Source organism: Cucurbita pepo, chromosome 14 (genome assembly GCF_057944985.1).
Source record: "Cucurbita pepo subsp. pepo isolate OVF chromosome 14, ASM5794498v1, whole genome shotgun sequence".
Taxonomy (NCBI): Eukaryota; Viridiplantae; Streptophyta; class Magnoliopsida; order Cucurbitales; family Cucurbitaceae; genus Cucurbita; species Cucurbita pepo.
The window spans coordinates 619,649-642,812 of NC_141811.1; positions in this window are offsets into that span (position 1 = coordinate 619,649).

The window sequence follows — 23,164 nt, forward strand, 5'->3', positions numbered from 1 at the left end:
TTTACTCGTGTCGAAAAGACTTCACAACCTCAACCCTTACGAAAAGACCCTCGTGGAGGCATCCGAATCACTATTTGAAAAACCTTTGTTTCTTTCGATGTTTTTCGACGAATCTGTAAGGAAACGCTCAAGTTTAAGAGTCTTACACATATAAATGGTTAAAATACGAATTTTTTTCAATTTCGCTTTCGGGCCATTTTCACTCAAAATCCAAAGGTGTTAACATAGGAACTTTTTTGCCCATTGTGACAGGGTCGTTAACTCGATCTGAAAAGTTGTTTTCTCGTTTTAGTATCATACCATATCCACTAAAGATTGGCCTAAGGTTAAAATATGGAAGAAAAAATACATTTACTCGTGTCGAAAAGACTTCCCAACCTCAACCCTTACGAAAAGACCCTCGTGGAGGCACCCGAATTTCTATGTGAAAGACCTTTGTTTCTTTCGATGTTTTTCGACGAATCTGTAAGGAAACGGTCAAGTTTAAGAGTCTTACACATATAAATGGTTAAAATACGAATTTTTTTCACTTTCGCTTCCGGGTCATTTTTCACTCAAAATCCATAGGTGTTAACATAGGAACTTTTTTGCCCATTGGGACAGGGTCGTTAACTCGATCTGAAAAGTTGTTTTCTCGTTTTAGTATCATACCATATCCACAAAAGATTGTCCTAAGCTTAAAATATGGAAGAAAAAAAATATTTACTCGTGTCGAAAAGACTTCACAACCTCAACCCTTACGAAAAGACCCTCGTGGAGGCATCCGAATCACTATTTGAATAACCTTTGTTTCTTTCGATGTTTTTCGACGAATCTGTAAGGAAACGCTCAAGTTTAAGAGTCTTACACATATAAATGGTTAAAATACGAATTTTTTTCAATTTCGCTTCCGGGCCATTTTCACTCAAAATCCAAAGGTGTTAACATAGGAACTTTTTTGCCCATTGTGACAGGGTCGTTAACTCGATCTGAAAAGTTGTTTTCTCGTTTTAGTATCATACCATATCCACTAAAGATTGTCCTAAGGTTAAAATATGGAAGAAAAAAAACATTTACTCGTGTCGAAAAGACTTCACAACCTCAACCCTTACGAAAAGACCCTCGTGGAGGCATCCGAATCACTATTTGAAAAACCTTTGTTTCTTTCGATGTTTTTCGACGAATCTGTAAGGAAACGCTCAAGTTTAAGAGTCTTACACATATAAATGGTTAAAATACGAATTTTTTTCAATTTCGCTTCCGGGCCATTTTCACTCAAAATCCAAAGGTGTTAACATAGGAACTTTTTTGCCCATTGTGACAGGGTCGTTAACTCGATCTGAAAAGTTGTTTTCTCGTTTTAGTATCATACCATATCCACTAAAGATTGTCCTAAGGTTAAAATATGGAAGAAAAAAAACATTTACTCGTGTCGAAAAGACTTCACAACCTCAACCCTTACAAAAAGACCCTCGTGGAGGCATCCGAATCACTATTTGAAAAACCTTTGTTTCTTTCGATGTTTTTCGACGAATCTGTAAGGAAACGCTCAAGTTTAAGAGTCTTACACATATAAATGGTTAAAATACGAATTTTTTTCACTTTAGCTTCCGGGCCATTTTTCACTCAAAATCCATAGGTGTTAACATAGGAACTTTTTTGCCCATTGGGACAGGGTCGTTAACTCGATCTGAAAAGTTGTTTTCTCGTTTTAGTATCATACCATATCCACAAAAGATTGTCCTAAGCTTAAAATATGGAAGAAAAAAAACATTTACTCGTGTCGAAAAGACTTCACAACCTCAACCCTTACGAAAAGACCCTCGTGGAGGCATCCGAATCACTATTTGAAAAACCTTTGTTTCTTTCGATGTTTTTCGACGAATCTGTAAGGAAACGCTCAAGTTTAAGAGTCTTACACATATAAATGGTTAAAATACGAATTTTTTTCAATTTCGCTTCCGGGCCATTTTCACTCAAAATCCAAAGGTGTTAACATAGGAACTTTTTTGCCCATTGTGACAGGGTCGTTAACTCGATCTGAAAAGTTGTTTTCTCGTTTTAGTATCATACCATATCCACTAAAGATTGGCCTAAGGTTAAAATATGGAAGAAAAAATACATTTACTCGTGTCGAAAAGACTTCCCAACCTCAACCCTTACGAAAAGACCCTCGTGGAGGCACCCGAATTTCTATGTGAAAGACCTTTGTTTCTTTCGATGTTTTTCGACGAATCTGTAAGGAAACGCTCAAGTTTAAGAGTCTTACACATATAAATGGTTAAAATACGAATTTTTTTCACTTTCGCTTCCGGGCCATTTTTCACTCAAAATCCATAGGTGTTAACATAGGAACTTTTTTGCCCATTGGGACAGGGTCGTTAACTCGATCTGAAAAGTTGTTTTCTTGTTTTAGTATCATACCATATCCACTTAAGATTGTCCTAAGCTTAAAATATGGAAGAAAAAACACATTTACTCGTGTCGAAAAGACTTCACAACCTCAACCCTTACGAAAAGACCCTCGTGGAGGCACCCGAATGACTATGTGAAAAACCTTTGTTTCTTTCGATTTTTTTCGACTAATCTGTAAGGAAACGCTCAAGTTTAAGAGTCTTACACATATAAATGGTTAAAATACGAATTTTTTTCAATTTCGCTTCCGGGCCATTTTCACTCAAAATCCAAAGGTGTTAACATAGGAACTTTTTTGCCCATTGTGACAGGGTCGTTAACTCGATCTGAAAAGTTGTTTTCTCGTTTTAGTATCATACCATATCCACTAAAGATTGTCCTAAGGTTAAAATATGGAAGAAAAAATACATTTACTCGTGTCGAAAAGACTTCCCAACCTCAACCCTTACGAAAAGACCCTCGTGGAGGCACCCGAATGACTATGTGAAAAACCTTTGTTTCTTTCGATTTTTTTCGACGAATCTGTAAGGAAACGCTCAAGTTTAAGAGTCTTACACATATAAATGGTTAAAATACGAATTTTTTTCAATTTCGCTTCCGGGCCATTTTTCAATCAAAATCCATAGGTGTTAACATAGGAACTTTTTTGCCCATTGGGACAGGGTCGTTAACTCGATCTGAAAAGTTGTTTTCTCGTTTTAGTATCATACCATATCCACAAAAGATTGTCCTAAGCTTAAAATATGGAAGAAAAAAAATATTTACTCGTGTCGAAAAGACTTCACAACCTCAACCCTTACGAAAAGACCCTCGTGGAGGCATCCGAATCACTATTTGAATAACCTTTGTTTCTTTCGATGTTTTTCGACGAATCTGTAAGGAAACGCTCAAGTTTAAGAGTCTTACACATATAAATGGTTAAAATACGAATTTTTTTCAATTTCGCTTCCGGGCCATTTTCACTCAAAATCCAAAGGTGTTAACATAGGAACTTTTTTGCCCATTGTGACAGGGTCGTTAACTCGATCTGAAAAGTTGTTTTCTCGTTTTAGTATCATACCATATCCACTAAAGATTGTCCTAAGGTTAAAATATGGAAGAAAAAAAACATTTACTCGTGTCGAAAAGACTTCACAACCTCAACCCTTACGAAAAGACCCTCGTGGAGGCATCCGAATCACTATTTGAAAAACCTTTGTTTCTTTCGATGTTTTTCGACGAATCTGTAAGGAAACGCTCAAGTTTAAGAGTCTTACACATATAAATGGTTAAAATACGAATTTTTTTCAATTTCGCTTCCGGGCCATTTTCACTCAAAATCCAAAGGTGTTAACATAGGAACTTTTTTGCCCATTGTGACAGGGTCGTTAACTCGATCTGAAAAGTTGTTTTCTCGTTTTAGTATCATACCATATCCACTAAAGATTGTCCTAAGGTTAAAATATGGAAGAAAAAAAACATTTACTCGTGTCGAAAAGACTTCACAACCTCAACCCTTACAAAAAGACCCTCGTGGAGGCATCCGAATCACTATTTGAAAAACCTTTGTTTCTTTCGATGTTTTTCGACGAATCTGTAAGGAAACGCTCAAGTTTAAGAGTCTTACACATATAAATGGTTAAAATACGAATTTTTTTCACTTTAGCTTCCGGGCCATTTTTCACTCAAAATCCATAGGTGTTAACATAGGAACTTTTTTGCCCATTGGGACAGGGTCGTTAACTCGATCTGAAAAGTTGTTTTCTCGTTTTAGTATCATACCATATCCACAAAAGATTGTCCTAAGCTTAAAATATGGAAGAAAAAAAACATTTACTCCTGTCGAAAAGACTTCACAACCTCAACCCTTACGAAAAGACCCTCGTGGAGGCATCCGAATCACTATTTGAAAAACCTTTGTTTCTATCGATGTTTTTCGACGAATCTGTAAGGAAACGCTCAAGTTTAAGAGTCTTACACATATAAATGGTTAAAATACGAATTTTTTTCAATTTCGCTTCCGGGCCATTTTCACTCAAAATCCAAAGGTGTTAACATAGGAACTTTTTTGCCCATTGTGACAGGATCGTTAACTCGATCTGAAAAGTTGTTTTCTCGTTTTAGTATCATACCATATCCACAAAAGATTGTCCTAAGCTTAAAATATGGAAGAAAAAAAACATTTACTCGTGTCGAGAAGACTTCACAACCTCAACCCTTACGAAAAGACCCTCGTGGAGGCATCCGAATCACTATTTGAAAAACCTTTGTTTCTTTCGATGTTTTTCGACGAATCTTTAAGGAAACGCTCAAGTTTAAGAGTCTTACACATATAAATGGTTAAAATACAAATTTTTTTCACTTTCGCTTCCGGGCCATTTTTCACTCAAAATCCATAGGTGTTAACATAGGAACTTTTTTGCCCATTGGGACAGGGTCGTTAACTCGATCTGAAAAGTTGTTTTCTCGTTTTAGTATCATACCATATCCACAAAAGATTGTCCTAAGCTTAAAATATGGAAGAAAAAAAACATTTACTCGTGTCGAAAAGACTTCACAACCTCAACCCTTACGAAAAGACCCTCGTGGAGGCACCCGAATCACTATTTGAAAAACCTTTGTTTCTATCGATGTTTTTCGATGAATCTGTAAGGAAACGCTCAAGTTTAAGAGTCTTACACATATAAATGGTTAAAATACGAATTTTTTTCACTTTCGCTTCCGGGCCATTTTTCACTCAAAATCCATAGGTGTTAACATAGGAACTTTTTTGCCCATTGGGACAGGGTCGTTAACTCGATCTGAAAAGTTGTTTTCTCGTTTTAGTATCATACCATATCCACAAAAGATTGTCCTAAGCTTAAAATATGGAAGAAAAAAAACATTTACTCGTGTCGAAAAGACTTCACAACCTCAACCCTTACGAAAAGACCCTCGTGGAGGCATCCGAATCACTATTTGAAAAACCTTTGTTTCTTTCGATGTTTTTCGACGAATCTGTAAGGAAACGCTCAAGTTTAAGAGTCTTACACATATAAATTGTTAAAATACGAATTTTTTTCAATTTCGCTTCCGGGCCATTTTCACTCAAAATCCAAAGGTGTTAACATAGGAACTTTTTTGCCCATTGTGACAGGGTCGTTAACTCGATCTGAAAAGTTGTTTTCTCGTTTTAGTATCATACCATATCCACTAAAGATTGTCCTAAGGTTAAAATATGGAAGAAAAAATACATTTACTCGTGTCGAAAAGACTTCCCAACCTCAACCCTTACGAAAAGACCCTCGTGGAGGCACCCGAATTTCTATGTGAAAGACCTTTGTTTCTTTCGATGTTTTTCGACGAATCTGTAAGGAAACGATCAAGTTTAAGAGTCTTACACATATAAATGGTTAAAATACGAATTTTTTTCACTTTCGCTTCCGGGTCATTTTTCACTCAAAATCCATAGGTGTTAACATAGGAACTTTTTTGCCCATTGGGACAGGGTCGTTAACTCGATCTGAAAAGTTGTTTTCTCGTTTTAGTATCATACCATATCCACAAAAGATTGTCCTAAGCTTAAAATATGGAAGAAAAAAAACATTTACTCGTGTCGAAAAGACTTCACAACCTCAACCCTTACGAAAAGACCCTCGTGGAGGCATCCGAATCACTATTTGAAAAACCTTTGTTTCTTTCGATGTTTTTCGACGAATCTGTAAGGAAACGCTCAAGTTTAAGAGTCTTACACATATAAATGGTTAAAATACGAATTTTTTTCAATTTCGCTTTCGGGCCATTTTCACTCAAAATCCAAAGGTGTTAACATAGGAACTTTTTTGCCCATTGTGACAGGGTCGTTAACTCGATCTGAAAAGTTGTTTTCTCGTTTTAGTATCATACCATATCCACTAAAGATTGTCCTAAGGTTAAAATATGGAAGAAAAAAAACATTTACTCGTGTCGAAAAGACTTCACAACCTCAACCCTTACGAAAAGACCCTCGTGGAGGCATCCGAATCACTATTTGAAAAACCTTTGTTTCTTTCGATGTTTTTCGACGAATCTGTAAGGAAACGCTCAAGTTTAAGAGTCTTACACATATAAATGGTTAAAATACGATTTTTTTTCAATTTCGCTTCCGGGCCATTTTCACTCAAAATCCAAAGGTGTTAACATAGGAACTTTTTTGCCCATTGTGACAGGGTCGTTAACTCGATCTGAAAAGTTGTTTTCTCGTTTTAGTATCATACCATATCCACTAAAGATTGTCCTAAGGTTAAAATATGGAAGAAAAAATACATTTACTCGTGTCGAAAAGACTTCCCAACCTCAACCCTTACGAAAAGACCCTCGTGGAGGCACCCGAATGACTATGTGAAAAACCTTTGTTTCTTTCGATTTTTTTCGACGAATCTGTAAGGAAACGCTCAAGTTTAAGAGTCTTACACATATAAATGGTTAAAATACGAATTTTTTTCAATTTCGCTTCCGGGCCATTTTTCAATCAAAATCCATAGGTGTTAACATAGGAACTTTTTTGCCCATTGGGACAGGGTCGTTAACTCGATCTGAAAAGTTGTTTTCTCGTTTTAGTATCATACCATATCCACAAAAGATTGTCCTAAGCTTAAAATATGGAAGAAAAAAAACATTTACTCGTGTCGAAAAGACTTCACAACCTCAACCCTTACGAAAAGACCCTCGTGGAGGCATCCGAATCACTATTTGAATAACCTTTGTTTCTTTCGATGTTTTTCGACGAATCTGTAAGGAAACGCTCAAGTTTAAGAGTCTTACACATATAAATGGTTAAAATACGAATTTTTTTCAATTTCGCTTCCGGGCCATTTTCACTCAAAATCCAAAGGTGTTAACATAGGAACTTTTTTGCCCATTGTGACAGGGTCGTTAACTCGATCTGAAAAGTTGTTTTCTCGTTTTAGTATCATACCATATCCACTAAAGATTGTCCTAAGGTTAAAATATGGAAGAAAAAAAACATTTACTCGTGTCGAAAAGACTTCACAACCTCAACCCTTACAAAAAGACCCTCGTGGAGGCATCCGAATCACTATTTGAAAAACCTTTGTTTCTTTCGATGTTTTTCGACGAATCTGTAAGGAAACGCTCAAGTTTAAGAGTCTTACACATATAAATGGTTAAAATACGAATTTTTTTCACTTTCGCTTCCGGGCCATTTTTCACTCAAAATCCATAGGTGTTAACATAGGAACTTTTTTGCCCATTGGGACAGGGTCGTTAACTCGATCTGAAAAGTTGTTTTCTCGTTTTAGTATCATACCATATCCACAAAAGATTGTCCTAAGCTTAAAATATGGAAGAAAAAAAACATTTACTCGTGTCGAAAAGACTTCACAACCTCAACCCTTACGAAAAGACCCTCGTGGAGGCATCCGAATCACTATTTGAATAACCTTTGTTTCTTTCGATGTTTTTCGACGAATCTGTAAGGAAACGCTCAAGTTTAAGAGTCTTACACATATAAATGGTTAAAATACGAATTTTTTTCAATTTCGCTTCCGGGCCATTTTCACTCAAAATCCAAAGGTGTTAACATAGGAACTTTTTTGCCCATTGTGACAGGGTCGTTAACTCGATCTGAAAAGTTGTTTTCTCGTTTTAGTATCATACCATATCCACTAAAGATTGTCCTAAGGTTAAAATATGGAAGAAAAAAAACATTTACTCGTGTCGAAAAGACTTCACAACCTCAACCCTTACGAAAAGACCCTCGTGGAGGCATCCGAATCACTATTTGAAAAACCTTTGTTTCTTTCGATGTTTTTCGACGAATCTGTAAGGAAACGCTCAAGTTTAAGAGTCTTACACATATAAATGGTTAAAATACGAATTTTTTTCAATTTCGCTTCCGGGCCATTTTCACTCAAAATCCAAAGGTGTTAACATAGGAACTTTTTTGCCCATTGTGACAGGGTCGTTAACTCGATCTGAAAAGTTGTTTTCTCGTTTTAGTATCATACCATATCCACTAAAGATTGTCCTAAGGTTAAAATATGGAAGAAAAAAAACATTTACTCGTGTCGAAAAGACTTCACAACCTCAACCCTTACAAAAAGACCCTCGTGGAGGCATCCGAATCACTATTTGAAAAACCTTTGTTTCTTTCGATGTTTTTCGACGAATCTGTAAGGAAACGCTCAAGTTTAAGAGTCTTACACATATAAATGGTTAAAATACGAATTTTTTTCACTTTAGCTTCCGGGCCATTTTTCACTCAAAATCCATAGGTGTTAACATAGGAACTTTTTTGCCCATTGGGACAGGGTCGTTAACTCGATCTGAAAAGTTGTTTTCTCGTTTTAGTATCATACCATATCCACAAAAGATTGTCCTAAGCTTAAAATATGGAAGAAAAAAAACATTTACTCCTGTCGAAAAGACTTCACAACCTCAACCCTTACGAAAAGACCCTCGTGGAGGCATCCGAATCACTATTTGAAAAACCTTTGTTTCTATCGATGTTTTTCGACGAATCTGTAAGGAAACGCTCAAGTTTAAGAGTCTTACACATATAAATGGTTAAAATACGAATTTTTTTCAATTTCGCTTCCGGGCCATTTTCACTCAAAATCCAAAGGTGTTAACATAGGAACTTTTTTGCCCATTGTGACAGGATCGTTAACTCGATCTGAAAAGTTGTTTTCTCGTTTTAGTATCATACCATATCCACAAAAGATTGTCCTAAGCTTAAAATATGGAAGAAAAAAAACATTTACTCGTGTCGAAAAGACTTCACAACCTCAACCCTTACGAAAAGACCCTCGTGGAGGCATCCGAATCACTATTTGAAAAACCTTTGTTTCTTTCGATGTTTTTCGACGAATCTGTAAGGAAACGCTCAAGTTTAAGAGTCTTACACATATAAATGGTTAAAATACAAATTTTTTTCACTTTCGCTTCCGGGCCATTTTTCACTCAAAATCCATAGGTGTTAACATAGGAACTTTTTTGCCCATTGGGACAGGGTCGTTAACTCGATCTGAAAAGTTGTTTTCTCGTTTTAGTATCATACCATATCCACAAAAGATTGTCCTAAGCTTAAAATATGGAAGAAAAAAAACATTTACTCGTGTCGAAAAGACTTCACAACCTCAACCCTTACGAAAAGACCCTCGTGGAGGCACCCGAATGACTATGTGAAAAACCTTTATTTCTTTCGATGTTTTTCGACAAATCTGTAAGGAAACGCTCAAGTTTAAGAGTCTTACACATATAAATGGTTAAAATACGAATTTTTTTCACTTTAGCTTCCGGGCCATTTTTCACTCAAAATCCATAGGTGTTAACATAGGAACTTTTTTGCCCATTGGGACAGGGTCGTTAACTCGATCTGAAAAGTTGTTTTCTCGTTTTAGTATCATACCATATCCACAAAAGATTGTCCTAAGCTTAAAATATGGAAGAAAAAAAACATTTACTCGTGTCGAAAAGACTTCACAACCTCAACCCTTACGAAAAGACCCTCGTGGAGGCATCCGAATCACTATTTGAAAAACCTTTGTTTCTTTCGATGTTTTTCGACGAATCTGTAAGGAAACGCTCAAGTTTAAGAGTCTTACACATATAAATGGTTAAAATACGAATTTTTTTCACTTTAGCTTCCGGGCCATTTTTCACTCAAAATCCATAGGTGTTAACATAGGAACTTTTTTGCCCATTGGGACAGGGTCGTTAACTCGATCTGAAAAGTTGTTTTCTTGTTTTAGTATCATACCATATCCACTTAAGATTGTCCTAAGCTTAAAATATGGAAGAAAAAAAACATTTACTCGTGTCGAAAAGACTTCACAACCTCAACCCTTACGAAAAGACCCTCGTGGAGGCATCCGAATCACTATTTGAAAAACCTTTGTTTCTTTCGATGTTTTTCGACGAATCTGTAAGGAAACGCTCAAGTTTAAGAGTCTTACACATATAAATGGTTAAAATACGAATTTTTTTCAGTTTCGCTTCCGGGCCATTTTTCACTCAAAATCCATAGGTGTTAACATAGGAACTTTTTTGCCCATTGTGACAGGATCGTTAACTCGATCTGAAAAGTTGTTTTCTCGTTTTAGTATCATACCATATCCACTAAAGATTGTCCTAAGGTTAAAATATGGAAGAAAAAATACATTTACTCGTGTCGAAAAGACTTCCCAACCTCAACCCTTACGAAAAGACCCTCGTGGAGGCACCCGAATGACTATGTGAAAGACCTTTGTTTCTTTCGATGTTTTTCGACGAATCTGTAAGGAAACGCTCAAGTTTAAGAGTCTTACACATATAAATGGTTAAAATACGAATTTTTTTCACTTTCGCTTCCGGGCCATTTTTCACTCAAAATCCATAGGTGTTAACATAGGAACTTTTTTGCCCATTGGGACAGGGTCGTTAACTCGATCTGAAAAGTTGTTTTCTTGTTTTAGTATCATACCATATCCACTTAAGATTGTCCTAAGCTTAAAATATGGAAGAAAAAAAACATTTACTCGTTTCGAAAAGACTTCACAACCTCAACCCTTACGAAAAGACCCTCGTGGAGGCATCCGAATCACTATTTGAAAAACCTTTGTTTCTTTCGATGTTTTTCGACGAATCTGTAAGGAAACGCTCAAGTTTAAGAGTCTTACACATATAAATGGTTAAAATACGAATTTTTTTCACTTTCGCTTCCGGGCCATTTTTCACTCAAAATCCATAGGTGTTAACATAGGAACTTTTTTGCCCATTGGGACAGGGTCGTTAACTCGATCTGAAAAGTTGTTTTCTCATTTTAGTATCATACCATATCCACTACAGATTGTCCTAAGGTTAAAATATGGAAGAAAAAATACATTTACTCGTGTCGAAAAGACTTCCCAACCTCAACCCTTACGAAAAGACCCTCGTGGAGGCACCCGAATTTCTATGTGAAAGACCTTTGTTTCTTTCGATGTTTTTCGACGAATCTGTAAGGAAACGCTCAAGTTTAAGAGTCTTACACATATAAATGGTTAAAATACGAATTTTTTTCACTTTCGCTTCCGGGCCATTTTTCACTCAAAATCCATAGGTGTTAACATAGGAACTTTTTTGCCCATTGGGACAGGGTCGTTAACTCGATCTGAAAAGTTGTTTTCTCGTTTTAGTATCATACCATATCCACAAAAGATTGTCCTAAGCTTAAAATATGGAAGAAAAAAAACATTTACTCGTGTCGAAAAGACTTCACAACCTCAACCCTTACGAAAAGACCCTCGTGGAGGCATCCGAATCACTATTTGAAAAACCTTTGTTTCTTTCGATGTTTTTCGACGAATCTGTAAGGAAACGCTCAAGTTTAAGAGTCTTACACATATAAATGGTTAAAATACGAATTTTTTTCACTTTCGCTTCCGGGCCATTTTTCACTCAAAATCCATAGGTGTTAACATAGGAACTTTTTTGCCCATTGGGACAGGGTCGTTAACTCGATCTGAAAAGTTTTTTTCTCGTTTTAGTATCATACCATATCCACTTAAGATTGTCCTAAGCTTAAAATATGGAAGAAAAAAAACATTTACTCGTGTCGAAAAGACTTCACAACCTCAACCCTTACGAAAAGACCCTCGTGGAGGCATCCGAATCACTATTTGAAAAACCTTTGTTTCTTTCGATGTTTTTCGACGAATCTGTAAGGAAACGCTCAAGTTTAAGAGTCTTACACATATAAATGGTTAAAATACGAATTTTTTTCAGTTTCGCTTCCGGGCCATTTTTCACTCAAAATCCATAGGTGTTAACATAGGAACTTTTTTGCCCATTGTGACAGGATCGTTAACTCGATCTGAAAAGTTGTTTTCTCGTTTTAGTATCATACCATATCCACTAAAGATTGTCCTAAGGTTAAAATATGGAAGAAAAAATACATTTACTCGTGTCGAAAAGACTTCCCAACCTCAACCCTTACGAAAAGACCCTCGTGGAGGCACCCGAATGACTATGTGAAAGACCTTTGTTTCTTTCGATGTTTTTCGACGAATCTGTAAGGAAACGCTCAAGTTTAAGAGTCTTACACATATAAATGGTTAAAATACGAATTTTTTTCACTTTCGCTTCCGGGCCATTTTTCACTCAAAATCCATAGGTGTTAACATAGGAACTTTTTTGCCCATTGGGACAGGGTCGTTAACTCGATCTGAAAAGTTGTTTTCTCGTTTTAGTATCATACCATATCCACAAAAGATTGTCCTAAGCTTAAAATATGGAAGAAAAAAAACATTTACTCGTGTCGAAAAGACTTCACAACCTCAACCCTTACGAAAAGACCCTCGTGGAGGCATCCGAATCACTATTTGAAAAACCTTTGTTTCTTTCGATGTTTTTCGACGAATCTGTAAGGAAACGCTCAAGTTTAAGAGTCTTACACATATAAATGGTTAAAATACGAATTTTTTTCACTTTCGCTTCCGGGCCATTTTTCACTCAAAATCCATAGGTGTTAACATAGGAACTTTTTTGCCCATTGGGACAGGGTCGTTAACTCGATCTGAAAAGTTGTTTTCTCGTTTTAGTATCATACCATATCCACTTAAGATTGTCCTAAGCTTAAAATATGGAAGAAAAAAAACATTTACTCGTGTCGAAAAGACTTCACAACCTCAACCCTTACGAAAAGACCCTCGTGGAGGCATCCGAATCACTATTTGAAAAACCTTTGTTTCTTTCGATGTTTTTCGACGAATCTGTAAGGAAACGCTCAAGTTTAAGAGTCTTACACATATAAATGGTTAAAATACGAATTTTTTTCAGTTTCGCTTCCGGGCCATTTTTCACTCAAAATCCATAGGTGTTAACATAGGAACTTTTTTGCCCATTGTGACAGGATCGTTAACTCGATCTGAAAAGTTGTTTTCTCGTTTTAGTATCATACCATATCCACTAAAGATTGTCCTAAGGTTAAAATATGGAAGAAAAAATACATTTACTCGTGTCGAAAAGACTTCCCAACCTCAACCCTTACGAAAAGACCCTCGTGGAGGCACCCGAATGACTATGTGAAAGACCTTTGTTTCTTTCGATGTTTTTCGACGAATCTGTAAGGAAACGCTCAAGTTTAAGAGTCTTACACATATAAATGGTTAAAATACGAATTTTTTTCACTTTCGCTTCCGGGCCATTTTTCACTCAAAATCCATAGGTGTTAACATAGGAACTTTTTTGCCCATTGGGACAGGGTCGTTAACTCGATCTGAAAAGTTGTTTTCTCGTTTTAGTATCATACCATATCCACAAAAGATTGTCCTAAGCTTAAAATATGGAAGAAAAAAAACATTTACTCCTGTTGAAAAGACTTCACAACCTCAACCCTTACGAAAAGACCCTCGTGGAGGCATCCGAATCACTATTTGAAAAACCTTTGTTTCTATCGATGTTTTTCGACGAATCTGTAAGGAAACGCTCAAGTTTAAGAGTCTTACACATATAAATGGTTAAAATACGAATTTTTTTCAATTTCGCTTCCGGGCCATTTTCACTCAAAATCCAAAGGTGTTAACATAGGAACTTTTTTGCCCATTGTGACAGGATCGTTAACTCGATCTGAAAAGTTGTTTTCTCGTTTTAGTATCATACCATATCCACAAAAGATTGTCCTAAGCTTAAAATATGGAAGAAAAAAAACATTTACTCGTGTCGAAAAGACTTCACAACCTCAACCCTTACGAAAAGACCCTCGTGGAGGCATCCGAATCACTATTTGAAAAACCTTTGTTTCTTTCGATGTTTTTCGACGAATCTGTAAGGAAACGCTCAAGTTTAAGAGTCTTACACATATAAATGGTTAAAATACGAATTTTTTTCACTTTCGCTTCCGGGCCATTTTTCACTCAAAATCCATAGGTGTTAACATAGGAACTTTTTTGCCCATTGGGACAAGGTCGTTAACTCGATCTGAAAAGTTTTTTTCTCGTTTTAGTATCATACCATATCCACTTAAGATTGTCCTAAGCTTAAAATATGGAAGAAAAAAAACATTTATTCGTGTCGAAAAGACTTCACAACCTCAACCCTTACGAAAAGACCCTCGTGGAGGCATCCGAATCACTATTTGAAAAACCTTTGTTTCTTTCGATGTTTTTCGACGAATCTGTAAGGAAACGCTCAAGTTTAAGAGTCTTACACATATAAATGGTTAAAATACGAATTTTTTTCAGTTTCGCTTCCGGGCCATTTTTCACTCAAAATCCATAGGTGTTAACATAGGAACTTTTTTGCCCATTGTGACAGGATCGTTAACTCGATCTGAAAAGTTGTTTTCTCGTTTTAGTATCATACCATATCCACTAAAGATTGTCCTAAGGTTAAAATATGGAAGAAAAAATACATTTACTCGTGTCGAAAAGACTTCCCAACCTCAACCCTTACGAAAAGACCCTCGTGGAGGCACCCGAATGACTATGTGAAAGACCTTTGTTTCTTTCGATGTTTTTGAACGAATCTGTAAGGAAACGCTCAAGTTTAAGAGTCTTACACATATAAATGGTTAAAATACGAATTTTTTTCACTTTCGCTTCCGGGCCATTTTTCACTCAAAATCCATAGGTGTTAACATAGGAACTTTTTTGCCCATTGGGACAGGGTCGTTAACTCGATCTGAAAAGTTGTTTTCTCGTTTTAGTATCATACCATATCCACAAAAGATTGTCCTAAGCTTAAAATATGGAAGAAAAAAAACATTTACTCGTGTCGAAAAGACTTCACAACCTCAACCCTTACGAAAAGACCCTCGTGGAGGCATCCGAATCACTATTTGAAAAACCTTTGTTTCTTTCGATGTTTTTCGACGAATCTGTAAGGAAACGCTCAAGTTTAAGAGTCTTACACATATAAATGGTTAAAATACGAATTTTTTTCACATTCGCTTCCGGGCCATTTTTCACTCAAAATCCATAGGTGTTAACATAGGAACTTTTTTGCCCATTGGGACAGGGTCGTTAACTCGATCTGAAAAGTTGTTTTCTCGTTTTAGTATCATACCATATCCACTTAAGATTGTCCTAAGCTTAAAATATGGAAGAAAAAAAACATTTACTCGTGTCGAAAAGACTTCACAACCTCAACCCTTACGAAAAGACCCTCGTGGAGGCATCCGAATCACTATTTGAAAAACCTTTGTTTCTTTCGATGTTTTTCGACGAATCTGTAAGGAAACGCTCAAGTTTAAGAGTCTTACACATATAAATGGTTAAAATACGAATTTTTTTCAGTTTCGCTTCCGGGCCATTTTTCACTCAAAATCCATAGGTGTTAACATAGGAACTTTTTTGCCCATTGTGACAGGATCGTTAACTCGATCTGAAAAGTTGTTTTCTCGTTTTAGTATCATACCATATCCACTAAAGATTGTCCTAAGGTTAAAATATGGAAGAAAAAATACATTTACTCGTGTCGAAAAGACTTCCCAACCTCAACCCTTACGAAAAGACCCTCGTGGAGGCACCCGAATGACTATGTGAAAGACCTTTGTTTCTTTCGATGTTTTTCGACGAATCTGTAAGGAAACGCTCAAGTTTAAGAGTCTTACACATATAAATGGTTAAAATACGAATTTTTTTCACTTTCGCTTCCGGGCCATTTTTCACTCAAAATCCATAGGTGTTAACATAGGAACTTTTTTGCCCATTGGGACAGGGTCGTTAACTCGATCTGAAAAGTTGTTTTCTCGTTTTAGTATCATACCATATCCACAAAAGATTGTCCTAAGCTTAAAATATGGAAGAAAAAAAACATTTACTCCTGTTGAAAAGACTTCACAACCTCAACCCTTACGAAAAGACCCTCGTGGAGGCATCCGAATCACTATTTGAAAAACCTTTGTTTCTATCGATGTTTTTCGACGAATCTGTAAGGAAACGCTCAAGTTTAAGAGTCTTACACATATAAATGGTTAAAATACGAATTTTTTTCAATTTCGCTTCCGGGCCATTTTTCACTCAAAATCCATAGGTGTTAACATAGGAACTTTTTTGCCCATTGTGACAGGATCGTTAACTCGATCTGAAAAGTTGTTTTCTCGTTTTAGTATCATACCATATCCACAAAAGATTGTCCTAAGCTTAAAATATGGAAGAAAAAAAACATTTACTCGTGTCGAAAAGACTTCACAACCTCAACCCTTACGAAAAGACCCTCGTGGAGGCATCCGAATCACTATTTGAAAAACCTTTGTTTCTTTCGATGTTTTTCGACGAATCTGTAAGGAAACGCTCAAGTTTAAGAGTCTTACACATATAAATGGTTAAAATACGAATTTTTTTCACTTTCGCTTCCGGGCCATTTTTCACTCAAAATCCATAGGTGTTAACATAGGAACTTTTTTGCCCATTGGGACAAGGTCGTTAACTCGATCTGAAAAGTTTTTTTCTCGTTTTAGTATCATACCATATCCACTTAAGATTGTCCTAAGCTTAAAATATGGAAGAAAAAAAACATTTATTCGTGTCGAAAAGACTTCACAACCTCAACCCTTACGAAAAGACCCTCGTGGAGGCATCCGAATCACTATTTGAAAAACCTTTGTTTCTTTCGATGTTTTTCGACGAATCTGTAAGGAAACGCTCAAGTTTAAGAGTCTTACACATATAAATGGTTAAAATACGAATTTTTTTCAGTTTCGCTTCCGGGCCATTTTTCACTCAAAATCCATAGGTGTTAACATAGGAACTTTTTTGCCCATTGTGACAGGATCGTTAACTCGATCTGAAAAGTTGTTTTCTCGTTTTAGTATCATACCATATCCACTAAAGATTGTCCTAAGGTTAAAATATGGAAGAAAAAATACATTTACTCGTGTCGAAAAGACTTCCCAACCTCAACCCTTACGAAAAGACCCTCGTGGAGGCACCCGAATGACTATGTGAAAGACCTTTGTTTCTTTCGATGTTTTTGAACGAATCTGTAAGGAAACGCTCAAGTTTAAGAGTCTTACACATATAAATGGTTAAAATACGAATTTTTTTCACTTTCGCTTCCGGGCCATTTTTCACTCAAAATCCATAGGTGTTAACATAGGAACTTTTTTGCCCATTGGGACAGGGTCGTTAACTCGATCTGAAAAGTTGTTTTCTCGTTTTAGTATCATACCATATCCACAAAAGATTGTCCTAAGCTTAAAATATGGAAGAAAAAAAACATTTACTCGTGTCGAAAAGACTTCACAACCTCAACCCTTACGAAAAGACCCTCGTGGAGGCATCCGAATCACTATTTGAAAAACCTTTGTTTCTTTCGATGTTTTTCGACGAATCTGTAAGGAAACGCTCAAGTTTAAGAGTCTTACACATATAAATGGTTAAAATACGAATTTTTTTCACATTCGCTTCCGGGCCATTTTTCACTCAAAATCCATAGGTGTTAACATAGGAACTTTTTTGCCCATTGGGACAGGGTCGTTAACTCGATCTGAAAAGTTGTTTTCTCGTTTTAGTATCATACCATATCCACTTAAGATTGTCCTAAGCTTAAAATATGGAAGAAAAAAAACATTTACTCGTGTCGAAAAGACTTCACAACCTCAACCCTTACGAAAAGACCCTCGTGGAGGCATCCGAATCACTATTTGAAAAACCTTTGTTTCTTTCGATGTTTTTCGACGAATCTGTAAGGAAACGCTCAAGTTTAAGAGTCTTACACATATAAATGGTTAAAATACGAATTTTTTTCAGTTTCGCTTCCGGGCCATTTTTCACTCAAAATCCATAGGTGTTAACATAGGAACTTTTTTGCCCATTGTGACAGGATCGTTAACTCGATCTGAAAAGTTGTTTTCTCGTTTTAGTATCATACCATATCCACTAAAGATTGTCCTAAGGTTAAAATATGGAAGAAAAAATACATTTACTCGTGTCGAAAAGACTTCCCAACCTCAACCCTTACGAAAAGACCCTCGTGGAGGCACCCGAATGACTATGTGAAAGACCTTTGTTTCTTTCGATGTTTTTCGACGAATCTGTAAGGAAACGCTCAAGTTTAAGAGTCTTACACATATAAATGGTTAAAATACGAATTTTTTTCACTTTCGCTTCCGGGCCATTTTTCACTCAAAATCCATAGGTGTTAACATAGGAACTTTTTTGCCCATTGGGACAGGGTCGTTAACTCGATCTGAAAAGTTGTTTTCTCGTTTTAGTATCATACCATATCCACAAAAGATTGTCCTAAGCTTAAAATATGGAAGAAAAAAAACATTTACTCCTGTTGAAAAGACTTCACAACCTCAACCCTTACGAAAAGACCCTCGTGGAGGCATCCGAATCACTATTTGAAAAACCTTTGTTTCTATCGATGTTTTTCGACGAATCTGTAAGGAAACGCTCAAGTTTAAGAGTCTTACACATATAAATGGTTAAAATACGAATTTTTTTCAATTTCGCTTCCGGGCCATTTTCACTCAAAATCCAAAGGTGTTAACATAGGAACTTTTTTGCCCATTGTGACAGGATCGTTAACTCGATCTGAAAAGTTGTTTTCTCGTTTTAGTATCATACCATATCCACAAAAGATTGTCCTAAGCTTAAAATATGGAAGAAAAAAAACATTTACTCGTGTCGAAAAGACTTCACAACCTCAACCCTTACGAAAAGACCCTCGTGGAGGCATCCGAATCACTATTTGAAAAACCTTTGTTTCTTTCGATGTTTTTCGACGAATCTGTAAGGAAACGCTCAAGTTTAAGAGTCTTACACATATAAATGGTTAAAATACGAATTTTTTTCACTTTCGCTTCCGGGCCATTTTTCACTCAAAATCCATAGGTGTTAACATAGGAACTTTTTTGCCCATTGGGACAGGGTCGTTAACTCGATCTGAAAAGTTGTTTTCTCGTTTTAGTATCATACCATATCCACAAAAGATTGTCCTAAGCTTAAAATATGGAAGAAAAAAAACATTTACTCCTGTCGAAAAGACTTCACAACCTCAACCCTTACGAAAAGACCCTCGTGGAGGCATCCGAATCACTATTTGAAAAACCTTTGTTTCTATCGATGTTTTTCGACGAATCTGTAAGGAAACGCTCAAGTTTAAGAGTCTTACACATATAAATGGTTAAAATACGAATTTTTTTCACTTTAGCTTCCGGGCCATTTTTCACTCAAAATCCATAGGTGTTAACATAGGAACTTTTTTGCCCATTGGGACAGGGTCGTTAACTCGATCTGAAAAGTTGTTTTCTCGTTTTAGTATCATACCATATCCACAAAAGATTGTCCTAAGCTTAAAATATGGAAGAAAAAAAACATTTACTCGTGTCGAAAAGACTTCACAACCTCAACCCTTACGAAAAGACCCTCGTGGAGGCATCCGAATCACTATTTGAAAAACCTTTGTTTCTTTCGATGTTTTTCGACGAATCTGTAAGGAAACGCTCAAGTTTAAGAGTCTTACACATATAAATGGTTAAAATACGAATTTTTTTCACATTCGCTTCCGGGCCATTTTTCACTCAAAATCCATAGGTGTTAACATAGGAACTTTTTTGCCCATTGGGACAGGGTCGTTAACTCGATCTGAAAAGTTGTTTTCTCGTTTTAGTATCATACCATATCCACAAAAGATTGTCCTAAGCTTAAAATATGGAAGAAAAAAAACATTTACTCCTGTCGAAAAGACTTCACAACCTCAACCCTTACGAAAAGACCCTCGTGGAGGCATCCGAATCACTATTTGAAAAACCTTTGTTTCTATCGATGTTTTTCGACGAATCTGTAAGGAAACGCTCAAGTTTAAGAGTCTTACACATATAAATGGTTAAAATACGAATTTTTTTCACTTTAGCTTCCGGGCCATTTTTCACTCAAAATCCATAGGTGTTAACATAGGAACTTTTTTGCCCATTGGGACAGGGTCGTTAACTCGATCTGAAAAGTTGTTTTCTCGTTTTAGTATCATACCATATCCACAAAAGATTGTCCTAAGCTTAAAATATGGAAGAAAAAAAACATTTACTCGTGTCGAAAAGACTTCACAACCTCAACCCTTACGAAAAGACCCTCGTGGAGGCATCCGAATCACTATTTGAAAAACCTTTGTTTCTTTCGATGTTTTTCGACGAATCTGTAAGGAAACGCTCAAGTTTAAGAGTCTTACACATATAAATGGTTAAAATACGAATTTTTTTCACTTTCGCTTCCGGGCCATTTTTCACTCAAAATCCATAGGTGTTAACATAGGAACTTTTTTGCCCATTGGGACAGGGTCGTTAACTCGATCTGAAAAGTTGTTTTCTCGTTTTAGTATCATACCATATCCACAAAAGATTGTCCTAAGCTTAAAATATGGAAGAAAAAAAACATTTACTCCTGTCGAAAAGACTTCACAACCTCAACCCTTACGAAAAGACCCTCGTGGAGGCATCCGAATCACTATTTGAAAAACCTTTGTTTCTATCGATGTTTTTCGACGAATCTGTAAGGAAACGCTCAAGTTTAAGAGTCTTACACATATAAATGGTTAAAATACGAATTTTTTTCACTTTAGCTTCCGGGCCATTTTTCACTCAAAATCCATAGGTGTTAACATAGGAACTTTTTTGCCCATTGGGACAGGGTCGTTAACTCGATCTGAAAAGTTGTTTTCTCGTTTTAGTATCATACCATATCCACAAAAGATTGTCCTAAGCTTAAAATATGGAAGAAAAAAAACATTTACTCGTGTCGAAAAGACTTCACAACCTCAACCCTTACGAAAAGACCCTCGTGGAGGCATCCGAATCACTATTTGAAAAACCTTTGTTTCTTTCGATGTTTTTCGACGAATCTGTAAGGAAACGCTCAAGTTTAAGAGTCTTACACATATAAATGGTTAAAATACGAATTTTTTTCACATTCGCTTCCGGGCCATTTTTCACTCAAAATCCATAGGTGTTAACATAGGAACTTTTTTGCCCATTGGGACAGGGTCGTTAACTCGATCTGAAAAGTTGTTTTCTCGTTTTAGTATCATACCATATCCACAAAAGATTGTCCTAAGCTTAAAATATGGAAGAAAAAAAACATTTACTCCTGTCGAAAAGACTTCACAACCTCAACCCTTACGAAAAGACCCTCGTGGAGGCATCCGAATCACTATTTGAAAAACCTTTGTTTCTATCGATGTTTTTCGACGAATCTGTAAGGAAACGCTCAAGTTTAAGAGTCTTACACATATAAATGGTTAAAATACGAATTTTTTTCACTTTAGCTTCCGGGCCATTTTTCACTCAAAATCCATAGGTGTTAACATAGGAACTTTTTTGCCCATTGGGACAGGGTCGTTAACTCGATCTGAAAAGTTGTTTTCTCGTTTTAGTATCATACCATATCCACAAAAGATTGTCCTAAGCTTAAAATATGGAAGAAAAAAAACATTTACTCGTGTCGAAAAGACTTCACAACCTCAACCCTTACGAAAAGACCCTCGTGGAGGCATCCGAATCACTATTTGAAAAACCTTTGTTTCTTTCGATGTTTTTCGACGAATCTGTAAGGAAACGCTCAAGTTTAAGAGTCTTACACATATAAATGGTTAAAATACGAATTTTTTTCACATTCGCTTCCGGGCCATTTTTCACTCAAAATCCATAGGTGTTAACATAGGAACTTTTTTGCCCATTGGGACAGGGTCGTTAACTCGATCTGAAAAGTTGTTTTCTCGTTTTAGTATCATACCATATCCACTTAAGATTGTCCTAAGCTTAAAATATGGAAGAAAAAAAACATTTACTCGTGTCGAAAAGACTTCACAACCTCAACCCTTACGAAAAGACCCTCGTGGAGGCATCCGAATCACTATTTGAAAAACCTTTGTTTCTTTCGATGTTTTTCGACGAATCTGTAAGGAAACGCTCAAGTTTAAGAGTCTTACACATATAAATGGTTAAAATACGAATTTTTTTCAGTTTCGCTTCCGGGCCATTTTTCACTCAAAATCCATAGGTGTTAACATAGGAACTTTTTTGCCCATTGTGACAGGATCGTTAACTCGATCTGAAAAGTTGTTTTCTCGTTTTAGTATCATACCATATCCACTAAAGATTGTCCTAAGGTTAAAATATGGAAGAAAAAATACATTTACTCGTGTCGAAAAGACTTCCCAACCTCAACCCTTACGAAAAGACCCTCGTGGAGGCACCCGAATGACTATGTGAAAGACCTTTGTTTCTTTCGATGTTTTTCGACGAATCTGTAAGGAAACGCTCAAGTTTAAGAGTCTTACACATATAAATGGTTAAAATACGAATTTTTTTCAATTTCGCTTCCGGGCCATTATCACTCAAAATCCAAAGGTGTTAACATAGGAACTTTTTTGCCCATTGTGACAGGATCGTTAACTCGATCTGAAAAGTTGTTTTCTCGTTTTAGTATCATACCATATCCACAAAAGATTGTCCTAAGCTTAAAATATGGAAGAAAAAAAACATTTACTCGTGTCGAAAAGACTTCACAACCTCAACCCTTACGAAAAGACCCTCGTGGAGGCATCCGAATCACTATTTGAAAAACCTTTGTTTCTTTCGATGTTTTTCGACGAATCTGTAAGGAAACGCTCAAGTTTAAGAGTCTTACACATATAAATGGTTAAAATACGAATTTTTTTCACTTTCGCTTCCGGGCCATTTTTCACTCAAAATCCATAGGTGTTAACATAGGAACTTTTTTGCCCATTGGGACAGGGTCGTTAACTCGATCTGAAAAGTTGTTTTCTCGTTTTAGTATCATACCATATCCACAAAAGATTGTCCTAAGCTTAAAATATGGAAGAAAAAAAACATTTACTCCTGTCGAAA